We start from the raw sequence: 21,704 nt of genomic DNA on the forward strand, positions 1-21,704 counted from the left end.
AATACTGTCTTAAACTCAATTTTTTTCCAGAATGAAAATGGGAGTTTCTCTTCCATCAGGCATTGCAGAGATATAGAATGGCTATCTTTAGAAAAAAGACAATACTGATGACCGGAGAAAAAACTGTAATCAAGATCAGAGATCAGTCATCTTCTTTTTACATTCTCTCAGTGATTTCTTCCATCAGGCACAAAAGTATTCTAGGTTTTAACAAAGTTTTCACTTATTTTTGCTTGAGTGCAGAAAATTGTTGCCTGTCCTGAAAGCAGAGAGATTATTTCAGTCTTGCCCCCGTTATCCTTGAATTCTATGTATTCAGCTTGAAGATCTATTGGTTTAATTAAGAAGAATATAGCTTTTTTTGAACAAACCAGGACAGAGAGCTGTACAGTTGTTCCAGCAGATGTGAGAATGTTTCCCTGCCAGACAAAACTGGAAGGTTGAGAAAAGATGAGGAAGGGATGGCATTATTCTGTTCTTCATCCCATTTGGTGAATGCCTCAAACAGGCATTCTGAGAAGACTAGTAGAATTCTTTATTGGCCATGTATAATTGGATACACAAGGAATTTGTCTTTGGTGTATATGCTCTCAATGGACAAATGAGAATAAAATACGTTCATCAAGAATAAAAAGATACAACACTTAGTGATAGTCAAGGTTACTAATAAGCTATCAAATCGTGCTAGGAAACAAATAAAAACAATATAAATTGAAAGATACAAGCAACATGGTTATAGTAATAAATGGGAAGAGATAGATACTAGTAAGGAAGAGAAGAATAATAGTAATACAGTCTTAATAAATTATTTGACAGTATTGTGGGAGTTAGTTGTTAAGCAGAGTGATGGCATTTGGGGAAAAACTGTCCTTGTGTCTAGTTGTTCTGATGTGCGTCGTTTTGAGGGTAGAAGTTGAAACAATTTACGTCCAGGATGTGAGGGGTCTGTAGATATTTTCACAGCCCCTTTTGACTTGCGCAGTATATAGGTCCTCAATGGAAGGCAGGTTGGTAGCAATTGTTTTTTCTGCAGTTCTAATGATCCTCTGAAGTCTGTGTCTGTTGTGTTGGGTTGCAGAACCAACTAAACAGTTATAGAGGTGCAGATGACAGACTCAGAAATTCGTCTGTAGAACTGGATCAGCAGCTCCCAGGGCAGTTTGAGCTTTCTGAGGTGGCACAGAAAGAACATTCTTTGTTGAGCTTTTTTGATGACATTTTTGATGTTAGGTGTCCATTTCAAGTCTAAAAACTTGAAGGACTCTACTGTTGATACCTTCTTCTGAATTCTATAAGTTAACTAATTATGTGAGTCTACATTCTATGTAAATATAACCCTTATCTAGAAACTCATGTCATTAAGTACTTTTTCTAATGCAGAAAATGGAAGCTCTTTCTGTTTCCTAATAGTGCCTTGGCAGATTCTGCAACTCTATGCAGCAGGAACTGGTCAACTAGCATCAACGATAAAGATACAGACAGTATGGTCTTGCATTAGTTGCTAGTAATAAATGATCTGTAGAAGACCGGAAGCCAAAGTGCATAGAGAAGTGTTGTAAAAATTTAAAATCATTGTACACAAGTTTATCTGTATACAAAACCTTCATAAAGGCCCAAGGCTCACTTTTGATTCAAGTGTTTACTCTAAATTGCCAAACTCAATATGGGAGATTTATTTAATTTTTTATTCTGCCTCTGTTAGTAAATCAAGATGGCACAAATATATACCACTTTTTCTTTCTCCCATTTTCCCCTCAACAGTAACCTTGTAAGGTGAGCTGGGCTGAGAGTGAGTGACTGGCCAAAAGTCGGTTTTCATGCCTAAGCCAGGACTAGAACTCACAGTCTCCTGATTTCTAGGCCAGCACCTTTAACTTCTAACCAGATTGGCTCCCATGCATGTCATGGAATCGCAAACCTGGAAGTGATCTCAGAGGTAATTGATTTATTACAGTTATTAATTGCATGTATTTTTGTGGATGCCGGCATCCCGGTACAGTCAGCTGAGTCCTCGGCTGACTGTTGGGGGCGAGTCATTGGCCCCGATGGAAGGGGTGCGCAACTTGGGCGTCCTCCTGGATGAACGGCTGTCTTTTGAAGATCATTTGACGGCCGTCTCCAGGAGAGCTTTCTACCAGGTTCGCCTGGTGCGCCAGTTGCGCCCCTTTCTAGACCGGGATGCCCTATGCACGGTCACTCACGCCCTCGTGACGTCTCGCCTGGATTACTGCAATGCTCTCTACATGGGGCTCCCCTTGAAGGGCATCCGGAGGCTGCAGTTAGTTCAGAATGCGGCTGCGCGGGTTATAGAGGGAGCCCCTCGTGGCTCCCGTATGACACCAATCCTGCGCAGACTGCACTGGCTACCTGTGGCCTTCCGGGTGCGCTTCAAGGTTTTGGTAACCACCTTCAAAGCGCTCCATGGCATCGGGCCGGGTTATTTACGGGACCGCCTACTGCTACCGAATACCTCTCACCGACCCGTGCGCTCTCACAGAGAGGGACTCCTCAGGGTGCCGTCAGCTAGGCAGTGTCGTCTGGCGACGCCCAGGGGAAGGGCCTTCTCTGTGGGGGCTCCCACCCTCTGGAACGAACTCCCCCCAGGACTTCGTCAAGTTCCGGACCTCCGAACCTTCCGTCGCGAGCTCAAGACACATTTATTCATCTGTGCAGGACTGGCTTAGATTTTAAATTTATAGGGGTTTTTAAATTGGTTTCTTAATATTCATATTTAGATCTTTTAATATTGGGCATTAGAATAAGTTTTTTAATGATTATCTTAATTTGTATATAAACATTTTTTATGTGCCTGTGAACCGCCCTGAGTCCTTCGGGAGATAGGGCGGTATACAAATTTGAATAATAAATAAATAAATAAATAAATAAATAAATAAATAAATAAATAAATAAATATCCTAGTACAATCCAACAGCAGTTCACATGATATAAAATACCGTACAGTAAAAAAGTAAAACATTCGGAGCATGGTTTTAAAAATACCAATACAATAACAATTAAAATTCCAAACCAACAGACACAATAGAATCAAAATAAAAATATGAAAAAAAGCTTATAGAAAGGAATGTTGCTGTGCATGACTTCAAAGTTCAAATGCTTTCTGAAATAGTTCCTTTTGTAACATCTTCCTGAAAACCAGTAAGGGAAGGAAAGGCTTGCTGGATATCCACTAAGAATTTTTTCCAGAGCTCTGGCACTACCATAGGAAAGCAACGCCGTCTGGCTTTAGCTCCCTTTACCTATGAGAAGAATGGAATTTCTCCTTAGGACAGGGGTCCCCAACCCTTGGTCTGTGGCAGCTGCATGCCAGAAACCGAGCTGAACAAACAAGCAAAGCCCAATCCACGGGATGCTGACAGCATGTGAAACCATGACTCCTCTAGTCCATGGAAAAACCTCTCTTCATGGAACCGGTTCCTGGTGCTCCAAAGATTGGGGGCCGCTGGCTTAGGAGACTTAGTTCAACTCCCCGCTGCATTTAATTAATGTAGCTGTACTTACGATTAATTTTTTCGGGTAGACGCATCCATTTTGGGGGATATATGCCTGGTGATCTCCCCACCTTCAAATGCTGTGCATGATTATTCCAGATGGAGATGTTGACTGGGATTGATGGGAATGGTGGTTCAATTCTGTAATGGTAACCAAGTGGGACAAAGTTGTTTCAACTCACCTGTTCCAATTTTATTATGATGCTTTATTGATATTGTTTTTTGTATTCAGTTTCGATCTTTTGACTGAATCTTAGGCTGCAGTATCACCACATTCCTGACAGAATATTTTTCCCCAGCTATGATAGACATGTTTAATAATTAACCTCAGTTAAATCTTTTGTCAGGAATGACTATTTTATATATAATCTTTTTCTCTCACATTAATTCCACTTGCCTTCAAATTCATAATCTTTTAAAGTGGTATTTCTTATGGGTGAAGGATGATATCATGTTTTAATGTACTGTATAGTCTATAATTGTGGTATCATATAATATAGCTATAAATACTGTAGGCATTCCAGCATTGCAAATCAATTATCTTGAGTGGAAACGTGTTATCTCACAGTTTCAGTAGCTAGTGTCTTTAATATTAATACTTCTGAGTAACATTTACTTCTGACATATTATTATTATTACTACTACTACTACTACTACTACTACTATTACTACTACTATTATAAATCAATAGTCCAATAGTCCTTTCCGTTGGTAAGGAAAATTACATTTCAAATTACAACCAATTCTGCAAAAATAACATATATTGCAGACTTTAGAACTTTTTGTGAAGTTCTTTTGATACTGCTAAAAATGGAATGTGCAAATTTAATTTGATTCATGCATCAGAGCTAAATATCTGCCATGGCATAACGTATTCCAAAAGTGTTTCCAGCATGAGGTCCCAAAATCTGATTATATCAGCAGCCTATTCAATCACAATTTTTCATTGTCAATTAACGGAACTGTGAATGTTAGGTTACTAATCTCAGTCTAATCTCAATACTAAATACTATTTTTTTTACTTATAGAGTATATCCTCACCAATCCCATGGGAAAATTTCCCCTTTAATGTAATTTACCATTATGTGACTCTGATCTGGTTACTTAATTCTTCTGTAGTCAAAGATTTCTAATTCATTACCTTTTCAAAAATAGTAGCTACTGTATATTATTCAAACCTGTGGTAGTCCAGAACTGAAGTTTTATTTAAGAATAAACCAAACATATTTAATATTTTCCACAATATATGACTTACCTTTATATAAACCAGTTCTTATAGGCGAGTCAAACCTGAAATCAACATTAGTACATAAATACTAATGTAGAACAAATTTATCTGTTGCAGATCTCTAAAGGCACAATGGCTCCTTTGTGCAATTTTTTTCCTAAATAATAATGTGATTTTTAATTCTAAAATGTTTGCAGATGTTTTCTTCAACTATTGTTGATTTTGTGCCTTCTCTCCTCTGTGCAGCCACACCCTAGCTCTGTGATGGCAAACTTATGCCATGCATGTCAAAACACCATGATGTTTTGAGTGACATGCCAGCATTCATCAACACCCAACAACTATTGTTAAAAGCATGCCCCGTTCTCTCGTGAATCACAGAGGCTGCGTTAGAATGGGACGTGCTCTCACGAGGCCTCCAGAGCCTCCAAAAATTGTGTGAAAACAGGACGTAATGTTTTCAGAGGCTGCCAAGGCCGCAGAAGAACATTCTGCAAGCTTCAACAATGGAGGTCTTGGGTGATCAGAAGCAGCCTCAGGTGGTCTGCAGAATCTGTCTACAGAAAGCGAACACTGCTTGAAGGTAAAAGGCACATGTCAGATTCTGGGGAGTGCTGAGCAGTGGAGAGCAATCAGCCCATTGCCCAAGATCTGGGCCTCTATTTCAGGCCTACCTTAGCACTGCTGCCAAGTGCTGTTGTTCAGGGTAGGCTAGATGTGTGCACGGGGGAGATAGAGAGAATTGTTTTTGTTTTGTCCAAGGAGTGTGTGATGTGATATGCCAGAAAAGTCATTAGGCATTTTCTGAATTTTTCAAGCAAAAAGGTTTGCCATCACTGCACTAGCTCCTCTGATCATTCACTTTTTGTCCTTCTCTTGGTCTGCTGACGGAACTAAAGCCCTAACTGACAAAGATTTCATCCAGGGTTTTCATGTACGCATTGAATACAAGAGCTCTTCGGCAATCTACAAAGGAGAGGCCTAGGGAGTGGCCTCTCGCTTCCAACAATCCTAAAAAGAGAAGGTTCGAGATAGGATAATGTAAACCTCATTTAATGAATATATCAAATTCTTAATTAATTGAAAACATTTTCTTCACATATTTTGTATATCTTTATCACAGTATTAATTAATTGTAAGTCACTGATTTTGCTTTAAGAATTGCAAATAATACTTAATGTCAAGTGCAAAATACAATGCTATTTGCAATTCTTACCAAAGCAAAATCAGTGTAGATTGTCTGGATCACGCTGGCCCATGGATTTATTTATTGAACAGTTTATACATGTTTACATTGATTTGTATTCATTTATTTAATGAATAGATTATACACATCTCCCTTTAGTGTGTTAACATTACCAGAACAGCTTAAATATTAGAAATTACACAATCATATTCAGATTAAATATACAGTAAAGTTAAATCATTACATAATAATAATAACCTTAAAATCTTCCAAAAGGTGATTGGAATTACGAAGTCTTTAACTGTTTCTAAAGAATCAATAGAACAAAAATAGTGATATGATAACAGAAAGGTTCTTAGCTTTCATATGCATTAGCCTAATAATTTTGACTAAGAGACATACTTGTATCAAAATGAGACACAAAGCTGCCCCCCCCGATTTAGCTGTAGTTCCTAGAGCCTTGCCACTGTTGTAAATATGACAAATATATGAAAAATGTTATATTATATGGAGAATTAACAGTATTAAGTAAAATTTAACTATGTTTAAAATACACAGTTTTGCATTTTGCCCATCTACTTCATGGTTCAGCTTACATTTTAGAGTGAGGTTATTGGAAGCAAAGGGAAAATTTAGATCTCAACCTGAGAAAAAGACCAGATTTGTGAAGAAAGGATGTTAGAACGATTTTTTAAAAAGGTGACAAAGGTGTTATTTTGGATTAAATGGGAAATAAATTCTATTTAAAGAAATTTGAAAATTATTTCTTCTAAAGTATTCCCCTGAAATATATTGCTGAAACAACATATCACTGATATGTAGCCATATTATAAAAGATGAAATGAAGTACATGATCAATCTAAAACTCTTTTGTATTATGCATTACAGGCTGTAAACTCAGCGTAGCATTTTTAGAAACAGAATATTTCAGTCTCTGATGGTTTATAGGAAATACTATGTTTAAAAGAGCATCAATTTCACTGGATTATGATAAGCAAAGCAAAATAAGCAAAGTCTTGTTTATTTATGTGTGTGTACATATGGGTTGGACACATCTAATTTCAAAAATTATACAAATTATTCCTTCTGACACCATTTAGTTCATATTCTTAGGAAGCTGTGCTCTCCTCTATTCCTCTACACCATCTCTCATGCTTTTAAATGAAGGCTTTAGTTAGATGGGATATTATTGGATAAAACCGTTGGTTTGGAGTTAATTATACAGGAAAACACAATTTGTGAACTGGGTGTAGATATTATAAAATCCAATATTTTGTTTCTGAACCTGATGGCACTTCACAAGAATTTAGATATATTTCGAAACAAATCACAATGGCTAAGTTCAAATATTATATTAAGCCAATAAATGTGTTTTTAGTGTGATGAACCATGTCTGTTCTACAATTTAAGATCTGATGTAAACATTGTATTTCTGATTTTTAATGTTCTATCTTTGCTGATATATTGATATGTTGACTCAACTACTTTACAGGATTCCATTTTAATTCTAAAAAATTCTAACATTTAAATTAAAAAGGATAAATGTCCTTATCTGCAATGGTAATGATATATTTAGAGGGGATATTAATCTGAAGAAATATATTTATCAGTATAATTTCTGGGGCATTCAAACCATTTTCCATTTTTGATTGTATTTGTGTATTTGTGAAATAAGGTACAAAGGGAAGGAGTGAGTTGGTACTTTATAAAAAGCAGAAAATTTAAAATTGACTGAGATATACTATAACTTCCAATCTCAGTATAACGGTACAGTTGATAGAATATATTTTAAACAATAGCAGAATATAAAATAATACTGATAGAAAATGCATCCACCGCAAACAATATATGGAAAACTTTCAGCTCTACTAAGCATGTTCAATGACAAGGTAGCAATTGTGGTCATATAGTCCAAACATTTTTGCAAATCCTCATTTCATGGACCTTGCTATGTTTGATCAAAATTATAGTCAACTTGTATGCACGTCTTGTATGTTTATATAAATTTTAAACCTATATTTTTTCAATTAATCTAATCTATTTAAAATAACATTAGCATTTCTGAGGTTTTCTATCTATGCTTTCAAAAGAATGAAAATATTTATAATTCACAACTAAGAATACTAGTGTTAAACTGGGATCTTGGCCTTAGACTACATTATTTGTATGCAAGACAGAGAGAAATCTATGCTTGTGACATCTGGATGTTAATCAGATTATGCAATTTCCTCCAAATTAAACATCTTTTATTTGACAAAACGTAAGTTTAAGTCTGTTTTATCTAAGAAAATGTTTGGGTTTTAACTATAGCTAGTAAATAATTATGAAATCATTAACCACATCTTTTATTTCACGTTAACTGAAACTCCCTGTTAAGAATTCATTATTGATTTCACATTTAAATTTAGAACCTTGTTTTATTTTTGTATGCTCTATTCAAACCCAAAAGTTCTCTATTATTAAAAGTTCTCTATAATTATTTCTAATCCAAGGAAATCACAAACATTTGCAGTTATGTTTTTGCTATGATAAACCATGCCATCTGGTTGAATTCCTAGTAACAATGTCAAGAAAAAAGTCTTATGTTAAAAGTCTGTACATATTTTGGGGGAAGGGGTATGGGCTGATGGACATTATCAGGAATGGTGAAGGAAGGGCTGTGGTTGACACATATGAATAAAAAGTTCAATTCCTAGTATCTACAAGTAATATTGGTACAGATTCCCATCTAAAATAGCAAAAGCACAATAATTAAGCTAGACATTCTGAGACAGATGAATAAATGAGCTGATGTCATAAGACAGTTTTTTGGCAATGTGAAACATAAGTTATTGGTTTTAAACATAGGCATTATTCAAACATGAAATGACTGTTCCAACAAAAATAGGGTATGCATTTAATTTTATATAATTTTGGCAGCTCAAGGTCATAGTCAGATGAATTCTGGATCTGATAAAGCAAAGAGGTTTTATCAGTTATGCTTCAACGATACAATAGAATATTATTTATTTATTTATTTATTTATTATTTACATTTCTATACCGCCCTTCTCTGAAGACTCAGGGTGGTTTACAGCCAAGTTAAAAAGACATATACAAAAATTAAAACACAATATTTGAAATTTAAAAATCTGAAACCGTAAGGCCGAATATTAAAATAACAAGAAATAAAACCACTCAATTAAAAATTACTCTTAGGCCAACCCTGCTCGTTGAAACAAAAAAGTCTTGAGCTCGCGCTTAAAGGCCCAGAGGTCGGAAAGAAGGCGTAGCCCCAGAGGCAGTTCGTTCCATAGGGTAGGTGCCCCAACAGAGAAGGCTCTTCCCCTTCATATACAATGAAGACAACCGTAATTCAGTTGGAAAGGAGCAGATAAATTAATGATAAGAGTTTGAGAATGTTTTAAAGTCTTTAGATCCTAATACGAGATAAAATATTAGCAAAAGTGATTACAGTTTCCTGAAGGGAACATCTGTGAGCCATGTAGAGTGCTGTCCCTATGCAGCTGGTGCTGATCTTCCTAGGCAGAAGTTCAGATTAGTTCCATTTAAGCTCTACTTCATGCAATACAGGCTGACTGATATTAATGCAGTTTTGGCAGAAAAAAGGGTCATTTTTTATTTTCTGCTGTAGGATTCTGCCTGTTATAACTAAAGGATCTCACTGTTGCCATCTGACTGTACAACCTATGTGGCATAACCTATGTATGCAATATATTGTCAGTGAAAGATTTTCAGATGGGGAAAAAAAACCATAGCTTTCCTCTCACTACATTGGTTTAAGATCTAATTATGATGAGAAATGCTGCATAATGTAATATTGAGATTGTTCCTACTAAATCCAAGATTGCATATTTTCAATAGAAGTGATTCTATGTGCTCTAGTGGGCTTATCTCTTCCATGTGAACAATAAAAAGGTAAAGGTAAAAGTGACCCCGGTCCAGTCATGTCCAACTCTAGGGGGTGGTGCTCATCTCCATTTCTTAGCTGAGGGAGCCAGCGTTTTCTGAGGATACTTTCGTTACCTTCCCACTAAAGTGGTACCTATTTATCTGCTTGCTTTTGCATGCTTTCAAATTGCTAGGTAGACAGGGACTGGGGCAAGTAACAGGAACTCACCCTGTCATGAGGCGCTTGCGTCTTGACATGCTCAGCGTCTTTAACTGCTGCACCACACCACAGTATTGTGAACAATACTGGATTTTATTCTAGAATGGAAAACAAAACTAAAAGCTACCACTATATTTATATCTCTCCACTTAGCTAAATTGAGGGTCTCAGGAGATTATTTTGATTTTTGCCTCAGACACCTATAAACATTGATACACCTGTTCCCTAACTTATTTTGCCAACCTTGTACAGCATTGTAAGTACTAGTTTTCCCAGTGCATGGCATAAAAATATTCTGTAAGTTTGTGCTCTGATAAGGTAGCAGTAGTCAACTTCCCAAACATTGGAACTGTAGTTCATTCCTCTGGCTATCTCAAAGGCAGCACAAAAAAGAAAGTTGTTGACATTACAGAAAGGTAGGAACTAATTTAAGACCCTTTTTCTTTTCTTTGCAGTTTTTAGTGGTGGCTACTAAGGAAAAGCTGATTATGAAAAATGCTCTAGCAGAGTTTTGCAAGGTTAGGGTTGGTAAAATTGGTGAAGAAGTACACTTAAAACATTTATTTTCTGAAGGTACTGTGGTACTGATTCCCTCCTGAATATTAACAGGGAGGGAGTCATCCTGATTTTTAGGACATGGAATAATTTCAGAGTATTGTAGGCTTGGAGCAGACCTTCTGTTTTGAATGAGATTAATTTTACATGGAGTAAATGTACTTAACATCTAGTCAAGCTCATGATAGACACAAAATAAATAAACAAATATCAAGCTAAGTTTACTAAAAAAGACAATGCTGGAAGTAAATGTAAGACATAGCCAGCTCCTCTGTCCCAAGAACTAACTGTGCCATCAGAAATCAGCTATTTCTAAAATCTGCTCTTTAAAAATGCTATTAATGCAGCAAAAGATCCAGACAGTTTGCATCCAAAGCTCAACAAAAAAGCAACACTCTGTGAAGTTCTACTGAATTTTTATTTGGCTGATCTGAAAACCTCTTATGCCCTAGAAAGAACAGCTTGTTCCCATCCTTAAGGCAACACCACAGGTCTTTGAACACTTAGTAAGTTCCCTTCCTTTCTTTACAAAATAATACAAAACCAATTCTTCCTAACATTTCACCACCACAGTATGACAACGTGCAGAGTTGTTCTTTGTTGGATTCTTTTTAATGTCTTCTGAAGTCAGATAACAAGAGCCAAATCCAGTCCAAATAACAGCATCCAAGCCAGGCAAAGGAGAGAAGATCCTCCTACAGCTATGCAAAAATTCACTTCATTTTTTGAATATCTATTTATACCATCATTTATGCTCAACCCTAACTTATTGTTATGCATACATACATAGCTCACACTTCTACTGTAAACATTCCTGGGAAAACAAAAAGAGAGTCAATACTATATTGGTTGTATTCTTTTATTTATTCTCCTCATCCGATCTACATCTTGCCTTTCACAGCATTCCCGTCTCCAAATCCAGCAATATGGATAAAATAGGATCGTCATTTGTATTTGTGATTCAAGTTGAGCGATAGGAGATAATAATTTTTTTAATTTCACACTAATGAACAGACGTCAAAACTGTGATTTTTGAAAAATAGCCTGAGGGGCAGTAGGTTTCTATATAATAAGCCAGAACCCCTTTCTTTCAGGGGAAGCTGAAGAGATCACTTTTTTTTTTGGCCTTCTCTTTGAAACACGGGCAAAGACAGCAACTGCCGAGATGGCAGGTGAATGCCAAATACCAGAAACTACAGGTATTCCTCAACCTACAACAGTTAATTTAGTGACTGTTCGAAGTTACAACACTGAAAAAAGTGACTTATGACCATTTTTCAGTCACCTCCATTGTAGCATCCCATGATCATGTAATCAAAATTCAGACACTTGGCAGCTGGTTCATACTTATGACTGTTGCTGTGTTCCAAGGTCATGTGATCGCCTTTTGCAAGGTGCCAGATTCACTTAACAACCGAGTTACTAACTTATCAACCGTGGCTAGGACAGTTGTAAAATGCGGCAAAACTCACTTAACAACTGAAATTTTTGTGCTCAATTGTGGTCGTAAGTCAAGGTCTACCTATACTGCCCTCTTTCTGGGCTGCTTTCCCGGGAAAGAGCTGCGCAGAAAACTATCAAGAAAAAGGGGGAGAGCAAGAAGAAAGCAGAAAGAAACAGTTCCTGCCTCCCACTGTGGGGGCCCAGCAAACCAAAGCTGGGCTACCGGCGTCGCCGAGAAATAGGGATCCCCCGCCTTATCCTGGTGCCTTTGCCTCATTAGTACCGGCGGAAGCTCGGGCGGCCTCCTCGCCGCGCATCTCACGGGGGGCATCTTCGCCCTGCAGCCACCCTGAGGGGAGGGCGCTGAGGGAGGGAAGGGCTGGCCGAGTGGTAACCCCTCCTCCTCGCCGCGAGCGCGGAGGCCCCGCCTCTTCCCTCAAGCACCCCCTCCCTCGCCTGGAAAAGGGCGGTTTGGCTTCTTCCCATCCCCCGCATTTCAGAACCGTACAGGAGACCTCCAGCCTCCTGGTTGCCGCACTTTCCCCGCGTAAGATGGCGGCGGCGGTGGCACTAGTCAACCCGAGCCATTTTAACGCCCCTAAAAGGGCGGAGGGGGGTGGAAGAGAGAGAACAGGGAGAAATCAGGCCCTGGGGCGTGAACGCTCTCCCCACGCGCCTTCTTCCAAGCGGCTCCGAAGTGCGAAAGCGGGCAAAGAAAGACCTTTTCCCTCCTCAAGTTAACCACCAGCTACACCTTTCAGCTCAAGCCGCTCTCCGCAGGCGGGATATTCGATTATCAGCGCGGCTTCGGTTCTCCCCCACCTCCCCGCCCGGAAATAATAAAAGGAACGTTGCCAGGCCTCCCCACCCCCACCCCCCTCCCTCCCAACACCACCACGCCGGAGCCGGGAATCGTAGCCCCGCCCCTTGGATGTCCTCCCGTTGAAAGGGAGTTGATTGCAGCGCGCGCTGAGGCGGCTGTGCCGAGCGAGCGTGTTGCTCTCGAAGCCGCGTGCAGTCCAACTGTTCCTCGGGAACACACGCGCTCCTCCTCCTCCTCCGCACGCAGATGTACTGAAGAAAACCCACATTAATTCCCCCCTCCCTTCTCTTTCTTTCTCTCTCCCCCCCCCATCCGCCGTGTAAGATTCATCCCCCAATTCCCTTCTTCAGCCCGCCGGGAGGGAGGGGGGAAGAGGACTTATCATTCATACTGAAAAGCCCCGCCTCTTCCGGGCCTGTGAGGCTGGGCCACCGCCTCCTCTCCTCCTCTCGCTCTCCCGTTCGCTCTCTCCCTTTTGTGAGTTATAGCAACCGTTGCCTTGTGAATCAAGCGCCATAGTCACCGTAGTCCTGGCGACTGTTACCCATCAACAACAACGGCTCCTTTCCTCCTTCACCACCATCACCACCTCCTCCTGCTGCTGCTGCTGCTCCTCCTCACCCCCAGCCTCACCCCCATCCTCATCATCACCCACAACAACAACCTCCAGCAGCAAGAGCAACACCATCACCACTACCACAGCCCTCCACAGCCCAGGTGAATATGATTGTAATGTGCAAACCCCCCCCCCTTTCCTTTTTTTTTTCCCCATCGAGAAACCGGCCTGGAGTTGCTCCATTGAGCTGAATCACTGAATGTGTGCAAAGCGGGGAAAACTGTAATGTGTCTTATGTGTGAGACTGTATGTGTGTGTGATTCCTCCCCCGGCCTGTTTTGTGCTTTCTTTATATATCCCCTCTTCCCCCTCCTTTCTTCTCTGATAGTGGCTGTAGTGAATTGGTGGAGTTGAAATGGGAAAGTGGGTATGGTTTGCACTGGGAGGGGGGCTAAGAATGGAAAGGAAATTGGATGCAAAGGGGGGGGGGAGCTCCCTATTGATCCCTATAAAGTGTCTGGAGAGGAGTGGGGGGTATTTTTTGTTTGTTTTAATGTGCCACATATTCTTATTTTTAGGGAGTTAATGGATGAAGGGGAAATAAGGTGGCTGTCCACGCTCTGGGTAGTCCCATGCTTTAACTTGGAATTGGGAATTTGATATATAAGATTTTGGGGTTTGGAACTTGTGTGTGGGCCTTGGACTCCCAACTGGGGATTGGGTAGACTTACCGTGCTTGTGAACTTTTCTTCTTCTTCTTTTGCTTCTTATCATCCTCACCCTACTTGCTTTTTAACCTTTTCAGTACTTTATTATGAGCAGGTTGTTTCCTACATATTGACATTAGCTTGATCATTCATGGGCAATTATCTTTGTGGTGCAGATCTTTCTCTTGTTCATTAAACACTGCAATACCACACAATGTTGATTTGAAAGACGTAAGAGAAATATGTGAGAAATTCATGAGATGTGATTTAATTCAAATTTAATGCATGTGTATAATTTCAATTTATTATGATTCTCCCTGGATTAAGTTTAGGGTAAAAGCTGCAAGTAACCTTTCTCATTTGAAAATTATGTTTATTTAGGATGTTTTGTATTGAAATGAAAAGATACAAGAAAGTGGTAGGAAAAATGTATCCAGATACCTTCTTAATTATTGTAGCTTTTACATATATTAATTACCCTTATATCTTTTTATTTTTCTTGAATGCTGAAATGGAAATTAAGTCGATCATAAAGAATTACAAATCTTGTGAATTGGAATATGTAAATGCTTAATCATCACTGTAGTTGCTAATTATGACTTGTAGGTTTGTACCAGGAGCATATGGTAATTGTTTGCTCTTCCTGGACAAAAGGTAATATTTCTTATACACCTCAGTGGGACAGGTTGTTGACATTCAGTTACTTTGCACCTGACCCCCTCTGCTCCAGGTTTTTAACATGGTATTGAAACATTTCTCAATTACTAATGCTGGTCATTGGAGTTCATATTATTTAGAATGCAACCCAAATGTCTTGCAGCTTACTTTTTTAAATTATTGTGATTTTGGAAGAGATTCTAGATTTCCTAATTACATTCTATTGATTTGACTACTACTTATAAAAGAAACTATTTTAACTGTAATTTTTTTTCACAGTTGTGAAATCTGTATTGAATAGAACGTTACTTGTAACAATGCCAACAAAAATATATTGATTTATCTGATAAAACAACCCCTGAAGAGTCTATCAGGGTATATTATTTCTTAAACTGTCGGTTGCAAAGGTGATTATTAAGATTTTGGGCTGTTTTCTGAAAGACATGTATTGTGTCATTTTAGTTCATGAACTTATTACGGTGTATATGTGTACCTATGTGCATTTACACACAAACACACATATATGAAAGGTATATTATGACATTTTGAAAACTACTGTAAAAACAGAAATGGATAGATTATTCTTTTATTAGGTATTAATATGTACATTGCAAATTATTTTATATACAAAGTACAAATTGATTGTTGCTTCTATTTATATTCTTATTACAGTAGTGGCAATTTTCTGCTTCCTTTTGTTGGCTGCATCCACCTGTTGTCTTACTTTAAACTAAAATTTGTAATTTATAAACTTAGAAAAAATAGTGTTTTTCTAGCTGTATAGTTTCTAATAGCTAAGATTACAATGCACCATAGACCCGAAGCCAGAATATGTCATTTAATATATTAATAAAGTATGACCATTGCGATATGGTGCAGACTTACAGAGCAAATAGTGAACCTTTTTCTGATCAACAACAGTTTGATCAACAACAAACTAATCAGTTTGTTATGGTTTTTTCTTTTGTATCTTAAAATGATAGATTCTTTTTCTTAGATACCATTTCTTTTTAAGCTTTCACAGAGCTACTTTGGTTAATATTAGTGTACATATTAAATTTCTTTGTAGAAAAGCTAACTTTAAAGGTATAACAATGAGCTATTTCCCTGGGTAAGAAAACAGATTATGCTCCGATACTAACCTTTGGTTCTTTGGGTAGTTCAGAAGGTAAATTTGTAAGTTTGTTGAGACAGGAATTCCATATCTTTTCTTATTTGACTTATTAAATAATATAAGAAAAGTATATTTCCTTTGTTGACATATCTCACTGAACCACAGAAGGATGTCAACTTAAAAATCACAAATGCTAATTAATCTAATATTTTCATGTTACATAAATGGACCCTTTTTCATATATATTTTATACATGGACCTCAGTCTTTGTTTATCATATTTCAACACCCAACTGGTATCTTTATTTAGCACTCTACCAGACAACTTGTGTTTGTGGTAGACAGCATCATTTCCACTAGCATCCATCATATCTGGAGAAGATGAAAAAGATTTGAATAGTTTACTCAATTGCTTTTCATTGCTATGCTGAAGATCAAGTGGATACAGTGGCTCATTTTATTTCAAGTCAATCAATCAACCCATCAGAATAGAGCTGGAAGAGACCTTGGAGTTTTTGAGTCCAGCCCCCTGCTCAAGCAGGAGACCCTATACTATTTCAGACAAGTGACTGTCCAGTCTTTCTTAAAACCCTACAGTGATGAAGCACCACAATTTCTGAAGGCAAACTGTTCCACTGGTTAATTGTCTTCACTGTTAAGAAGTTTCTTCTTAATTCCAGGATGCTGCCATGCCCTTAGTCCATGCTCTTGAGTTGGTAACTAGGTCTTACTTATTTGGAGATTTCTTGCTCTTTTTTATAAGTAACATATAATTTTTTTAAAAAATGATTATAACTGATGGCTAAGGGCTTAGTGGAGTAGGATACATATCCTTAATGCAAGGCATTGAAATTTAGGTATGCTATCTACGTAAGCCACATGTTCTTCTGGAAAAATATGGAAAATGTTTAAAAAGCAGAAAAAACTCTATGAGAGTTACCATACATCTCCAAATGGACCTTGAACTTAAGATAAAACTCAAAAACAATAGAAAAAATTCAATCCCAAAGAAACATTAAACATAAAAATATTATAAGAATTCCCCAAATGTCCAGCTTCCATACCTAATCAACTATCACTTTGATAACTTTGGTTGAGACTAATCCTGGAGATTTCTTTTTCCACCCCATCAATGTGTGCACATTCATGTGGATATGTTCATTGATCAGAGCTATTCCAAAAGGAGTACTAAAAATTAAAGTATTAATTGAAAGTATCCTTGCTAATTAAAAGTGATTATGTGTGAAATAATTGAAAAAGTAATGTAGGTATCATTCAAACCTGTTCCAGCAGAAACAGCAAAAAAGGGAGAAAGAAAAGAGAATGGAAATGAGGTAAATGGAAGCAATGCTGGAAAAAGAAAAAAGGGGAAAAGTACAGAAAGGGGATAAAATGTAACAGAAGTAGGATGGAGAAAAGAAGGATGGAAAAAGAAACTTTGGAAAGTTCAAAAGGTTAATGTATTGGGCTTAGCAAGTATAAAGCTTTGAATGCTTATTCTGAAATAAGTTACATTGAGTTTAATGGTGTGGTCTCTTATTCTGGAGCATAATGAAGGATTTCTGAGCCCCTAAATTTTGCTCTTTTGTTCAATCTTGCAGTGCTCTTTTGCATTTTTTCCAAACTGCAAACTTTTCCTCCCTGGATTTGAACTAAAGTAACTGTTATATTTGTCAGCCAGAAGAACAGAAATGTCTTCCAAAAAGTTTAGCAGTAGAACAGCACACTTCCAACATGTGAAAGTACAACTCATAGAAGAGACCTGCTCTTATTCTAGAAAGGACACGGAATAATAATAGATTGAGACTATACTGAATGTTAGGAAGTTTTTTTTCCTAACAATAAGAGCCATTTCATAGTAGAATAAATGATTTGGAGATGTGGTTTTCTCCTCTTCACTGAATGTGTAAGGCTCAACTCCATGACTTTGTTTTTGTTTTTTTAAATATACTGGGCATTGTTGGTTTGGGGATCTGGGTTTTTCTGGTGTCGTTCGTTGTTTTTATTATTTTCTAATATTCTTAATTACTGTTGCTGTGAGAGTTGTGGCTCATCAGATGGGAAGTGATCTTAAATAAATAAGCAAGCAAGCAAGCTTAGGTTTCTCATTCCTGTCAAATCATGAAGTCTTACAATATTCCCATTCATGGGAGGAGGAGGAGAAGAGAACATTGAACACTCCCTGCTTCTTGCTCTCTAGTGTAGTGTGAGTTGTTGTGGTTAAATTGTAGAGGAAAAGAAACAGCTGCTTTTGTTTTTGCTTCACTAAATGGAGGACTCTAGAAGAATATATACACCCTGTGTATAAAAGAGGCTCTCCACTGATTCTACATGTTATTCTACAATGCTTGCTGTCAATGGGCAAAAGCAATAGTGGTGGCTTCTCCCATTCTCCTGCCTCCATTACGGTCACTTGTATATGTTGCAGCTTAATGTTTCCATGTCCTGTTAATCCTCTCATTTTGGTTAATATAGGTTCCCATTCGACAAATGTAAGCTAACTTTCCCATTCAAAGCTTAATTAATGGGAGGGGAGGGATTCAACATTCTTGTAGCTAACACCAAATATATATGATCTGGATGTAAATTATGAACTGACAGCATGTTTCCAAGGAGGGCATTGCTCATAGAAATAGAAAATACTCCTGGGAAACTCATGCTGCTTTCACTTGAAACTGCTGTAAGAGTTCTCTGAATTGCATACCTACAATTGGCTGTGGAAATTGTGGAAAATAAAGAATTAAAATAGATGGTGTAAGAAGAATGCAGGATAAGGGATATGTGCGAGCGCGTTCATGTGTGTGTTAAAGGACTCCTCATTTACTTTAGATTACTTTGCATGAACTAATGTTGTTATTTAAGAACTCTAGCAAGGCATAACTTTTCAGGTTGCATTATTATTGATAAAAGGATATTTTAAATTGTGCTTGGATCATTTTCAAAAGGCAGTTAATCCATTTCTTAAATATCACAAAGAAAAAAAAATCTAGTTCCTAGGTATCTTCCTTCATTACTGAACTGTTTTCCTGGTATAAATCTAAGTCCAATCTTTCCCTTGTCATTTTTGTTGAACTCCCAAACTTGCAGCAAGCTAAAGATACTTTTGTGCACTTATATAAGGGAAGAACTTGATGGCATTAATGTAGAGTTCCTTATGTGTTTTCAATTCTTAGAATTCTCTGTTAAGAAAAGGACAATGACCATGACTGTAAACAAAAAAAATCTGTATAGTTAAAGAACAACAATCTTTAGCGGCACTGTCTGGGGTATAATGGCTATAGTGTTTATACTGAACTCTATACAGGTAGTTCTTGTTTAGCATCTGCCTTGTTTAGTGACTGCTCACAATTATAAAATTGATGAAAAGGTAACTTTATGACCAGTCCTTACATTTACAACCTTCTCAAGTTTGTAAAGCAAAAAAAAAAAGTAAGTAAGATCATAAGCATAGTTGTGGTTTTACTTAGTGACCACTTTGCTAAGTGACTGAGTTGCTGGTCCCCATTGTGGTAATTAAATGAGGACCACCCGTGGTAGATATTTGAATGCTTTTTAAGGGGTGAAGAATGTTTTGAATGGCATGGTATGTTGGTATGTAGTGTTTTGTCTTTATAGAAGGGAATCAGTATCATGCGCTGTATTGTACTACAACACTTTATTCTGTTTTCATAAATTCTGGGTTGCTTTTAAGGAGGTACACAGCAGAAATTTATTTGTAGGCAGAGTGGACTTTGGTGACAAAGACTATATTAGATTAAATTTGAGTATGTTATGAAATTTCTTCTGAGATATATTCTTTTTTCTTAAAGAATACTTTGCTTTGGTATCTTTTTAAATGTTCTTGTTTCTATATTTTGTATATTACCAATTATCAATCAGTCAATCATTTGTCAATACAATTGCCAGGTGTTGGGTGTGACTCAATTGCACGTAACTGTTCTTACACACTAACATTAGGCAGGCTACCCATTTTTAAAATATGTGTGAATTATGCAACTACAAAAAGTATGTCGAAGATTTTTCTTAAATTCATCTGGTTCACCTTATTAAAATTATGGATTTTTTTTTTTTTATTTATTTATTTATTTATTATTCAAATTTTTATACCACCCTATCTCCCGAAGGACTCAGGGCGGTTTACAGCCTTATAAAACATAGAAAACATAAGAATAAATACAAGTTAAAACAACATTTAAAAAACTTATTACATTAGGCCAAATTTAAAACTATTGTTAAAATAATACAAAACCCCATTTAAAACTAATTTTAAAACTAAACTCTAGGCCAGCCCCGCACAAATAAATAGATGTGTCTTAAGCTCGCGGCGGAAGGTTTGAAGGTCAGGAAGTTGGCACAGTCCTGGGGGGAGCTCGTTCCAGAGAAAGCCCTTCTCCTGGGTGTCGCCAGTTGGCACTGCCTGGCGGACGGCACCCTAAGGAGTCCCTCTCTGTGGGAGCGTACGGGTCGGTGGGAGGTAGTCAATGGCAGCAGGCGGTCCCGTAAATAACCCGGCCCTATGCCATGGAGCGCTTTAAAGATGGTAACCAAAACCTTGAAGCGCACCCGAGAGGCCACAGGTAGCCAGTGCAGTCTGCGCAGGAGAGGTGTCACATGGGAGCCACGAGGAGCTCCCTCTATTACCCACGCAGCTGCATTCTGAACCAACTGTTTGGTGTTGGAAGTGCTTCCAACTGAAGTGCTTCCATGACAAAAGGATTTGCCAGTGATATCACTGTTGCCCATGAGATGCCCACTTGGGGGCTCTTTTCATGTCCCCATGATGTTGCCTACTGAAGTGGTACCATTAATCTACTTGTGGTAGCCTGCTTTCAAATGGCTGGTTGGCAGGAGCTGGAACATGTGATGGGAGCTTACCCTACTCCATGACATTGATGGGTCTTGAATGTAAGCCTGACAATTGACAGCCCAGCACTCCAACCTTGTGACTGACAGAGCTCCTCAAAATTATGGATTGTAGGTATTGATACTGTTTTGATTAGATTTAAATAGATTTTTTGTACTAAAACGGATAAATAAAATTTAAATGAATTATTTTTGTAATAAAAATTAGAAAGAAATTCTTTAAAATTTAAAGAATCTAATCCTAAAAATGTATCACAGTAGTTAAATAGGATAGAAAATGCATATTGTTCCAGTGTAGCCTAATGTCAGTGATGTATTACAGACATTTTTAGAAATGCTGCTAAACTTGCTTTGTTTACATGCTCTATTTTATTTGGCCACTGTTAAGATTTTCTTCTTCTCCAGCATGTATTTAAATGCACACCTCTGTTTTGTCTAGAACTATCTTATACAACCTGTCACTTCTAAATGTATTGAAGCTAAAATTTCTGAACTATATGATCTCTATTTGATGGGTTAATTTGTTTTGTGTGGATTGAAAATTAAATGTTTTAAACCTGGGGATATTTTATGTAATGGTTTTTTTGTTTTAATTTTTATGCAGTGCCTAGAGCAACATTTATGAATGGGTGGCTATAGTAAATTGTTTAAATAAATACATTAAAGAAATAAACTTTGAAATTTGTACTGCAACACATCTAAAGGTTGCCAGGTTAGGGAAGATTGATGGACACAGAAAAATATGCTACGTTTCAGTTGTATGTAAATATATTCATACATGAATATGGAAGGAGATTTCTTATTTTTGTATCCTAAGTTAAAACACCTCATATGCTTTAAATTGCAAAACATCATTGTCTCAACAGTTTATATTAAACTTCAGATTATAAATCCTATGACTATTTAAGAGCAATTGTTTCTGCTATAATTACAAATTCCAAAATTTTAATTCTT

General features: G+C 37.5%; 1 protein-coding gene and 1 long non-coding RNA gene across 5 annotated transcripts in view; one reads left to right on the forward strand and one right to left on the reverse strand.

Annotated features, from left to right (window-relative positions):
* Positions 1 to 451: 451 nt before the first annotated feature.
* On the reverse strand, positions 452 to 8,036 carry LOC131193366 (uncharacterized). The gene is made up of 3 exons (XR_009153901.1): positions 6,182 to 8,036; positions 3,520 to 3,650; positions 452 to 1,169 (listed from the first exon to the last, which is right to left on the reverse strand). It is a non-coding gene; the product is annotated as an uncharacterized LOC131193366 (long non-coding RNA).
* Positions 8,037 to 12,994: 4,958 nt separating this feature from the next.
* The window catches only part of RFX3 (regulatory factor X3), a 194,082-nt gene continuing 185,372 nt past the window's right edge, over positions 12,995 to 21,704 (forward strand). For 2 of the 4 annotated variants that reach the window (XM_058171263.1, XM_058171262.1), the window contains exon 1: positions 12,997 to 13,571. The gene's annotated coding sequence lies outside the window, so the exon portion shown is untranslated. Of the gene's footprint in view, positions 13,572 to 21,704 lie in introns of all 4 variants that reach the window. The other 2 variants (XM_058171261.1, XM_058171264.1) reach the window with 2 other exon arrangements.

This window comes from Ahaetulla prasina, chromosome 2, assembly GCF_028640845.1.
Source record: "Ahaetulla prasina isolate Xishuangbanna chromosome 2, ASM2864084v1, whole genome shotgun sequence".
Classification (NCBI taxonomy): domain Eukaryota; kingdom Metazoa; phylum Chordata; class Lepidosauria; order Squamata; family Colubridae; genus Ahaetulla; species Ahaetulla prasina.